Source organism: Humulus lupulus, chromosome 7, assembly GCF_963169125.1.
Source record: "Humulus lupulus chromosome 7, drHumLupu1.1, whole genome shotgun sequence".
Taxonomy (NCBI): Eukaryota; Viridiplantae; Streptophyta; class Magnoliopsida; order Rosales; family Cannabaceae; genus Humulus; species Humulus lupulus.
In genome coordinates this window covers 46,167,000-46,177,865 of record NC_084799.1, presented here as the reverse complement: position 1 = coordinate 46,177,865, position 10,866 = coordinate 46,167,000, and positions in this window count along the sequence as shown.

Sequence of the window (10,866 nt, the reverse complement as noted above, 5' to 3'; positions counted from 1 at the left end):
CAATCAATAGTACCATAGGCCTTGCTCAAATCTATCTTAATTACATATCTAGCTGAGATACTCTTCCTGTTATACCCTCTCAAAAGATCCTGCAATATAAGAATATTATGTGCAATAGATCTTCTCTTGATAGACGCACCTTGATTACTATTTATTAAAAAAGGCGAGACTTCTACGAGTCTAGCGCGAAGCATTTTAGAGATGCATTTAGATAGAGTATTGTAGCACACAATAGGACAATAATTTACCGCATTCGATGGCCTATCAACCTTAGGAATCAGCAAAATTAACGTCATATTAAGAAGCGATGGGATGTGCCCTGTATCAAAGAAATGCAATACTATTGTAGAAATTTCTTCCCCAGTGTCTTTCAAAAGAACTTTAAAGAAACTTAAACCATAACCATCCGGACGAGGACTCTTTATAGAGTGGATACTAAATAACGCTTGTTTCACATCCTTGGGGCTAAACAACTTAATTAGACTAAGTTGCATGTCCACATCCAACTTAGGACCAATATCCACCACTTGATGCTGCATCAAAGTAGAGGTTGTACTAGAACTGCCCATGAAACTCTTAAAGTGGTTTAAGAAGTGAGCTACAACTGCCCCATAATCATCAACAATGAACCCCTGAGCGTCCTTAAAATAAGCTATTATATTTTCTTCATTACGCTTCTTCAGACTTGCATGAAAGTATGTTGTATTTTCATCACCAAACCTCAGCCAAGTAACCTTACTTTTCTACCTAAGAAAGCTTTCATAAACCTTGGCTTGATGTGTATATCTTAATTGAGCTTCTCTCTCAGCCTGCTGCACATTGGAATTATCAGGATAGAGTGGCAATTTTAATTGAGCTTGTTGATAATAAACTTTGGCTTCCTTATATCCCACCTGAACCTCCCATACTACTTCCTTGTTAAACTTCATCAACACAATCTTAAGCCTCAACAACTTCAACACTATCTATAATAAACCAGCCCATGTCATGGGGTTACACCAATCCTTCAAAACAACCTCCTCAAAGAGAGTATTCTGAGCCCACATATTATAAAATATAATCGGTTAAAAGCCAAGCTTACCCACATTCATGGACTTCACAACACAATAGAAATGGTAAGAAATACCTTCCCATTGAAAGATTGCTACCGCATTGCGGTGCACATCAAGCCAAGCCTCATTCTTAAACACTCTGTTAAGTTTGGAGAAAATTCTAGCCCCACCATCTTGTTAATTGGACCAAGTATAACGAGAGCATAAGCTTTTCAATTCATCTGACATCCCGAGAGCAATCCAACGATGAGAGTCATCCAATTCCTTATCACTAAGGCCCCGTCCTTTCAATCTATGCTCAGGGTCAAAAACAGTATTAAAATCACCAAACATAATCCAAGGTTGCACAGGGAAAACAAGATTAGCAAGACTAGCCCATAAGGCTTTTCTCTCCTCAATGGCATTTAAACCATAAACAACAATCAAATAGAAGTCTTGAGCTTGACCAAAAACTTTAATTATGAAATGAACATTCTAAGAACTCTCCTCAAAATTCTCAACCTTCACAAAGGTTTTCTTCCAAAGAAGCAGAACATGCCCCTCAACATTTAGACTACTATAATAATCCCAACCTGAAAAAAAAAAAAAAACAATCATCATATCCTTTATTCTGTCTCCTCTATCTTCAGTTTCAAGCAAAGCCCCTATTCCAATCTTATTCAGCCTACAGATTTCTAACGTATATCTTTGCTTATTCTTTTTTATTTAAACCCATAACGTTCTGACACAGTGGATTGAAATTCCATCAAACGAGCGAGATTCCATAATAGCCATATCATTCAAATTATCTTTAGCAGCCTATAATTCACTGAAAGAATTCTTGGATTGGCTAAAAGTAGTAACACTCACCTTATTCCCTCCACCTTTCTTCTTCGGTGTAATCCAAACCCCATTCCTAGCCAATGCACCAACGCACCACAAGCAAGCCTCCACCCAGTCAGCAGCCTACACAGTCCAATAACCCAGCCGTACACCAGCCAGCCCCCCTGCACCATTTTGAGCCCAACAATTGCCCAATGTCCCCTTGTCCCCTATGATCAAAAATGTCATTTTTTTTACATAATCTTTCCACATATTTCAACATAACATCATCATTACACCCTATAATTTACCCCTATTTGCCATATTATAATTAATGCAATTAATTTAATCAATTTAATTAATTTAAATTGATTATTTTAATCCCTCGTTTTTTTTGGCTACGCATAAGGGAGTTTAGTGCTAATTTTTGGAGGAGGTTACCATACCACAAGTTCTACACTTTCAAAACCTCTCAATTCTCTTCATCTTTTTCTACTTTTTGGTCAATTTTCCTATGAGTTTTTAGAGGAAAATTTTGGGGGTTTCTCCTCCAAATTTTCCTATTAAGTTTGATTTAAAATAGTTTTCTTTTTTATTTTAGACAACTCCTTTGGGTTCGATCTCGTGCTTACACGAACACTATATTTCATATATGATTCGTGCGCTTGAGAGTTATAAATATTTAAAATATACCCGTTTTGGATCCATCATGTTTTTGGCGCCGTTGCAGGAGAGTTGCAAGAAAAGAAACGAAATTTATCTTAAGGTTAATAAATTCTTCTACTAGTTATTTTAATTTTTGCACTTAAAAAAAAGAACAAAAAAACTATATATACAAAAATATAAAAAATATCTATTTATATAAAACTAAAAAAAAAAGATAAAAAGAAAATTTGGGACTGTTCTAACACCCATAAAAACCAACTTACTTATATATTTATATTTATTGTTTTTTTTAGTTGACGGCACTTGTGCCTCCTAATTTTTTCTATCTTTTTAATTTTTATAGTTAATGGCTCTTGTGCCTCCTATCTATCTTGTAAATTTTTTATAGTTGACGGCACTTGTGCCTCCTATCTATCTTTTTAATTTTTATAGTTGATGGCACTTGTGCCTCCTAATTTTGTTGTAATTTTATTTCATTTATAACTTTGTTAGTTGACGACATTTGTGCCTCCTAACTTTTTATTTTATTATATTGTTATTAGTTGATGGCACTTGTGCCTCCTCAATTTTGTTTAATATCTTAACTTTGTTTTTGTTCTTTTAATTTTATTTTCTTGTTCTTTTTACCTTAATTGTCATTAAAAAATATATATTTGTTTGTCATTTAGTTTTTACCATATGAATAATTTTCATTATAGTTGGAATTCTGAGTACAACTATTATGTGCAATCAAATTTAAATTATGGAGAAACTAATGATATGCGTGATTACGGTGAATCCTTTGATATCCCATTTGCCCCCACCTATAATCCAAATTTTTCATGGAGTCATACCCAGTCTCCAATAGGGCATGAATTCAACATGCATAATCAAAATCATGCCCAATTCGACCTATCATATCCCATTCAGCAAGAAACGAGCCCATCTTTAGAGGATACCATACAACAGTTCATGCAATCAACCTACCAAATCTTACTAGCCCAGTCTCAGTCAATCTCAAAAATTGAGACAATAGTAGGACAACTTACAACTGTTATAGAGTCGGAAAAACAAGTTTATCCCAACCAACCCATTCCTAATCCAAGTAGTCAAATTGAAAATGAAAAGGAGAGTGAAGTTGTTGAAGAACTTGTAATATGCATCCAACCCCCTAATGAAACAAAATAGTTGAATGAAATAATTTTCGAAGCTCATGAGCAAAATGAAAAAGATATAATTATATCTCAAGAGCCTCTAAATGAACAAATTTGTATATTTACTCAAAATGAAAATGAGTGTAATATAGATATGTAATTTTCTTATTTTATTGATATTCCATTAAAATTGCATATTTCTAATTTTCTTGTAGGTGTGTTGTTATCAATTATTATTTATGACATTTGCATCAAAGTCATAACTCACCCTACTAATGAAATTTTACACCATCGATTGGGTGTAGGTTGAAAGAAAAAAAATAAATTACAGTCAAGCTAAAGACTATAAACTAAAGCGCTTTGTGGGAGGCAACCCATACTTTAATGTTTCATTTTATATTTCACTTTTGTTGTGTGTTTTTGTTTCATGTTTTTCAAAAAGCTTGAAGGAAACTTTTTGCCCAAAAAGAAAAGAAGAGAAGAAAGCAAAAGAGTCAAATCAAAGAAGTATTCATCAAAGGGAGTAGTTCTTAATTTTTTCCATTTTATTAAACATTGAGGATAATGTTTCATTTAAGTTTGGGGGTAATGTGTATGTATTTTTCTTTGTGTTTATGCATGTTTTTCATTTGTTGTAAAATTAAAAAAAAAAAATCTTTATTTGTTTTTCTTTTTGTTTTTATGTGATTTTCATTTGTTATATATATTTTCTTTGTTTTGTTTGAAACAAAATATTGGTGATTTTCATTTTCCGATGATAAGAATTTTGATTGAAATTGTTCTTAGTTCTTAGAAAAGTATAAATAAATCTTAAGTTTTGTTTTTAATTTTTGAGTTAGTTTTGTTTAATTATGGATTTATTATTATTATTATTATTATTATTATTATTATTATTATTTTCATTATATGACACATTTCTATTCTATTTGAATTATTGTGATATTTGGATAAAGTTTATTTAAACATTAAATTCTTTAAATCTCTAAAAATAAAATATTTCAAAGATCCTAGAATTTGCTCGATTATCTCTTCAAATTTAATTTATTTTTGTTTTCATAAGCTTGTCTAATGTTCACATGATTTGATATTTTTGTTAAATATTTATTTTGAAAAAAAATTTAACTTTTCAATTAATTACATAAGCTTTACTTTTATTTGTGATTTTCTTTGAACTATTTCCATTATGTAATTTTTGACGAAAACATTTGACATCACCAATTAAAAAAAAAGTGTGTTTTGTAATTTTTCTTTTGCTTAAGGACTAGCAAAATATTAAGTTTGGGTGTGTAATAACTCTACAAAATAGAGCTATTTTACCACTTTTTATGTGCTAATTGTTGCTTAATTCTTGAGTTTTTAATTGATTTATTAAGTTCTAAAGTAATTTTGAATTTATTGGGTTCATTTTGATTTTATATATTTTTGTATGTTTTTATAGTTATTTTGTTGTAAAATGTTGTACTTAATTATTTAAATTATCGTGTCTAGTTAGAAGTAAACAAAGAATGTGTGTTTTATTGAAACTAAATGTTAAATTAAATTAAGTTTTAACTAATATTTTCAATGAATTAATATGATTTATTTTATAATTGAAAATATTTTATTATGATTTAATTTATGTTTATCTTGTAGGGAGTATGTTGTTTGATTGATGTTAGAAAAGAATTAAAGTTGAAAAAAGAAAAGCAAAATATGGCATTTTTTAGAGGGAAAAGAGGATGCCCAGGCCCAGGCCCACGCAACAACTCATTCCCTCAGCTCGCACTCCAGCCCGTGCATCACCAGAAGCCCCTGCTCCAGCCGAAGTCTTCAAGCTGCTTCCAGCCAGGCGGGCCACAAGCTGAACTCACCCAGGCCTGAATCCCTTCAAGCCAAACGCCTGGCTATTTCCCAGCTCCTCCTTCCCAGCCGCCTGCTGCATTCCTCCAGCCAATGCACCAACGCACCACAAGCAAGCCTCCTGCCTAGCATGCACCCAGCCAGCAGCCTACACAGTCCAACAGCCCAGCCATACACCAGCCAGCCCCCCTGCACCATTTTGAGCCCAACAATAGCCCAATGTCCCCTTGTCCCCTATGATAAAAAATGCCATTTTTTTTACCTAATCTTTCCACATATTTCACCATAACATCATCATTACACCCTATAATTTACCCCTATTTTCCATATTATAATTAATTCAATTAATTTAATTAATTTAAATTGAGTATTTTAATCCCTCTTTTTTTTGGCTACACATAAGGGAGTTTAGTGCTAATTTTTGGAGGAGGTTACCATACCACATGTTCTACACTTTCAAAATCTCTCAATTCTCTTCATCTTTTTCTTCTTTTTGGTCATTTTTCCTATGAGTTTTTAGAGGAAAATTTTGGGGGTTTCTCCTCCAAATTTTCCTATTAAGTTTGATTTAAAATAGTTTTCTTTTTTATTTTAGACAACTCATTTGGGTTCGATCTCGTGCTTACATGAACACTATATTTCATATATGATTTGTGCGCTTGTGAGTTATAAATATTTAAAACATACCCATCTTGGGTCCATCACTAGCCACATAAAAAAAAATTGAAACCCTTCTCATAACTCCCACTTACAACAGTGTAGTTAGTGGTATCAATCTTTGGAGCTTTACTTCCATCATCCTTATGCGTTGTGTCATCAATAACTTTAGTATCAAGCTTTGCAGCTTTTCCTCCATAATCCTTAAGAGTATGTCATCAACAACTTTATCTTTCTTTTCCCAAACCTACCCTGTAACTCTCTTGCAACTAGTAGCCCCATGACAATAATTTCCCCAACTAGCACACTTTGTTGGCAGCCATTCATACTCTACATATTGATCCACTGTCAGAAAACTTTCATTAATGAAATTGATCACTCTCAGGAGCTTATCTAAGATAACCACATCCACCAAAACTCTAGCAAACTTAACCATTGACTGATCCCTTGTAACCTTGTCAACCATGATAGGTTTTCCAATAGTACTTATTAAGGCACTAAGGCAATTGATATCCCAATATTGCAATCCTAGATCATGGAGCCTCATCCACACAGGAACATAATGAACAAGTCGTAACGAGTCCAAATCAGTAGTCCAAGGTCAAAGTATAACAAGTTTCCTATCAAAATGCACAACCCCTCCTTCCAAAACAAAATCCCTAGTCACCTCATCCCTTAACTTTAAAATAGTAAATAAAGAATTCATCCTAACCACCTTTTCTACACCTAACATACCCCTATTCATCTTTACAATCCCTTCAAAAATGGAGAAAGGGGGGTTAGCTCCTAAAACAATACAAACAATGGTAGTATTCCAATATTGAGCCTCAGATTCAACATCTTGTATATCAATTTTCGCAATCAATTTACCTTCCTTAGAAATCGGATTCTCATAGTGTAGCTGGGTTCCTTGGCTTTTGTCATGAACTTCCTCGAAGTTTGCCCAAATAATCTTTGCATTCTCCTGAAAATCAATCGGCTGACCAACCTCATCTGCCCACACCCCAGATTTCTCCTCACGCACCCCATCTGCTGCAATGGAAGCAATCAGCTGCGACGAAATATCTCTCGATTCCGACAACTGCATCCCATCAAGACTCACAAGCACCTCTTCTATCGGGCCATCTACAAACCCTAAATCCCTTTGGGTCGAATCCCTACAAATCTCAATTTCTTTCAAATTATCGTTGACCTGGTTTGAAGGGAGCTCACTCACTGGAGTACTTGAGACAAGCTTCTGATTCAAATTCTTCCTCCCCGCCATGAAAGAGGGAGAAGTGGAGTCGCATGCCTTTTTTGCAAACCTTTTTTAACATTTTATTATACATGTGGTCTCCAAGCTTATTCAAATGAGATTAAAGATGGGTTTTAATCCAAAACAAACTCTTGATTTCCAAAGAATACAAACTCACAAAATTTTGAACTACGTTCGACTTTATTCCTCCAAAGGATACATAGGCAACGTAATTTCTAAGGTTAGGTACAATCACAAACTCTCAAAATTTCTCAATGAGGTCATTCACCTTAAAATTTCCATACTAGGTCATTTACCTCAACAAAATTTACAAAAGCGGTCATTCACCTCAAAACCCCACCTTAAATGGGGGAAATATTCATGCAACTTAATTCTTTAGAAAATTCTGAAAGATACAAAAATCATGAACTACGTTTGCAGTACACCAAATTTTTTATTTATTTAAATTATGTATTTTATTTAATTTTTAAGTGTTAAGTGTCAGAACTTTAATTGTATTATTTGAATTGTTTGTATAAGATAAGTGGTTTGTATTTTGGTAATTAATCAATTTAATTCATTGTAAATATGGATTTTCTTTTGAGTTTTTTTTTGTGTGCATGAAGGTGCGTGCTTAGTAGGGATATACATGAACACTTGGGTGTGTGCATGTGCATGGTATACATGGTGAGCATGTAATAGACTACCATGTATTTTTCTCATTTTATTTATTTATTTATTTTATTCAAAAGAAGAAATAAGAAAATTTAGTGGTAAGGATTTGTATCAATTTTGGAAAGTTAGAAATTGGGAAATGAAGTGTGAAAGGCCTTGGGTGACCGAATATTGATGAGAGAGAATGGATAAGGTTGTTGGTCAACTAGGGGAGAGATTTTCCTCTTTTGTGATTCAATTACTCAATCTGGCAAGAGAGAATCAAGAGAGAGGATAGGGGAAATGAATTAGGAGATTTCCTTTAGGGTTAGGCATTGAGAGATAAAAGGAAAGGGAGGGTTTTTCCTTGCTCATTTGTCTGCTAGCCGACTGCATAGAGAGGAAGATAAAGAGAAGGAACGAGATAGAGAAAGGAAGAGAAATGGAAAGGGAAGAAGGAGGAGAATAAGCCCAGGGTTCAGAATTGCTAGGAATATCTTGAACTATTTTTTGGTTTTGAATCTTAGGTCTAGTTCTTCTCCTAAATTCTAGGTGTTTGTTTCTTTCTTTTCTTTGTGGTGTTCGAAAAATCTTAGGTGCCAAAAGTATTCTTTTTCTTTTGTCTTTTTGGAAAAAAATCAAGGGAGGTAATGGATTATTCTCCTAATCTATGTTTGTTTTGAATATTTGATTCTTGGTTGTGGATTTGTACTATTGGTTGACGTTTTGACAAGAACTATTTATGTTTTGACCTATAGCTTTGATGAGTTGTTGTTTTATTTTTGAGGGTGCTTATTTAATGATGAAAGTTCTCTATGGATTTGGTGCTTTTATTTTTAGAACCATGCTGAGTATGTTATGCATGAATAGTTTTCTATAAATGATTTGTTATGTGTTATACCCCAAACTAAATACGAACTGAATCACTCAGCATGGGGTACAGCTGGCAGATAAGCGCATGGAGAAAGTATACAGATAAAACATTTAGTGAACTCTGGAGTGAGCAGCTCATGTTCAATTTGATAGCTTACGACAACTAGATAATCTTCAGATTGCCTTTTCTGCCGAAAACCTAGTTCGAGATGCATGATGGCCAGATCACCTTCTTTGGAACTCTAAACTTAGTCTGTGTCACGATAGGTTAGTTCTAAGGCATTCAACTCGAAGGAAGTAACCAGCTTGCGGAAGCTTGGTCATGACGCACAGGGAAGGATCCCAAAAGACTCGGAGATTCCTTATATGCTCATTTATGCCTAGATTTTATTACACATTTATTATCTGAGATAACTAATGTAAATTCCATAGCCAATCATATCCCTATGTAAATGGGAGGTTATCAGAATTTATTATTGACCATATTTATGTATGCGGTTACCCAAAGCTATCTAGGAAGACCCTCTATAAATACCAGGAGAATGGATAGAAAAAGGGACTGATTCTTGATATACAAAAACTCTACTAAAACTGTTAGGAACAATTTCATCCTGAGCCCTAAAGAGATTAATAAGATTTTCTTGTGGACTAGGTGGATTTTAACCACCGAACCACATAAAAGTGTGAGTGTTTGTGATATCTTCCATTTGTTCAATCACAGTTTAGTAAAAATAGCATAACATCTCTATTGTTGGATTTCTTAATCCACTATTGGCAAAAAGTTGTGTCAACAGAATGGTGCTTTCATTGAGAGCTTATTAGTGGTTAATATGCCATGCAAGTTTCATTCAACAATCACCCTGGTGGTCACCTGGTCTATGCGTGACAACGAGAGGAAACAACCTAATGATCAGGAGGTGCACCGTGTGGCCGTCCCTACTGGAGAGGGCTGAATGGCTCAGCACTGTCCTAGAAAAAAACATTTGGGCCAAGACGATGTTGGGAGCTCAGCATCACACCCACCAAATCCACATCCGGGATATCTGATGGCCATCGAGATGGGAAATGCCCAGTTAAGGAGCCATCTTACTAAGGCTAACAAGCAAATTGAAGAGATCTTGGCTCGACCACCCCCATCTGCATCCGATGTTAACATCGGAAGGAGGCAAAGTATGTCACATAGGTCCCACTGGAAAAATCGACCCAATCTTAGTCGCTTTATTAGAGCTACAACTCCGAGCTCCATACCTTCAAAGAGGAATCAGCGAAATGATCAATCTGCCAATACTCATAAGAATCATCAACCTCATGTCACTCGATCTGTTGAAATTGAGACCCTGAGCTCTATGCCTTTTGAACAGATCCCACAGAATACTCCGCCCGACCCAACAGGGCGAGCTGGGACCAATTCAAGGAGGCGAAACACCCCAAAAAATCTATTTGTGCCATAATTAGAGCCTCCGACACAAAAAAATGGACAGGTCCTACCTCAAACCTGGGAAGTTGGGGTAGATCAGGGATGAGCTAACCTAGAGTACCCCGATGGAGGTAAGACCTGTTCATTCACCAATAAGACATTCATCATAACCTGTTCGACATCCACTGCCACTGTACCCACAGAGGAATGCTCCATATCTAGAGGATAGCAGGAGAAATCCTCCTCCCTCAAAGGAAATTTATATCCCACAATCTCACGCTAATAATCCAGGTCCTCAATCCCAGCCACGAGTTGTAAGCTTCGCTAATGGAAGTTACTGGAAGAAGAGCCAGCGCAGAGACAGGCATGCGAGCGACCTGAGGAAACACTTGAGCTCCGCACAAAGTGTTCGTTTGACCCACATCCCAACTTGTGTGATCATCTGAATTCACAAAGCAGATATCCAGTTTGCCAGGATGATTTGAGTTATACTCAGCACAGTGGAGATCCATCTATCGTACGCAACAATGGGAATGTCCC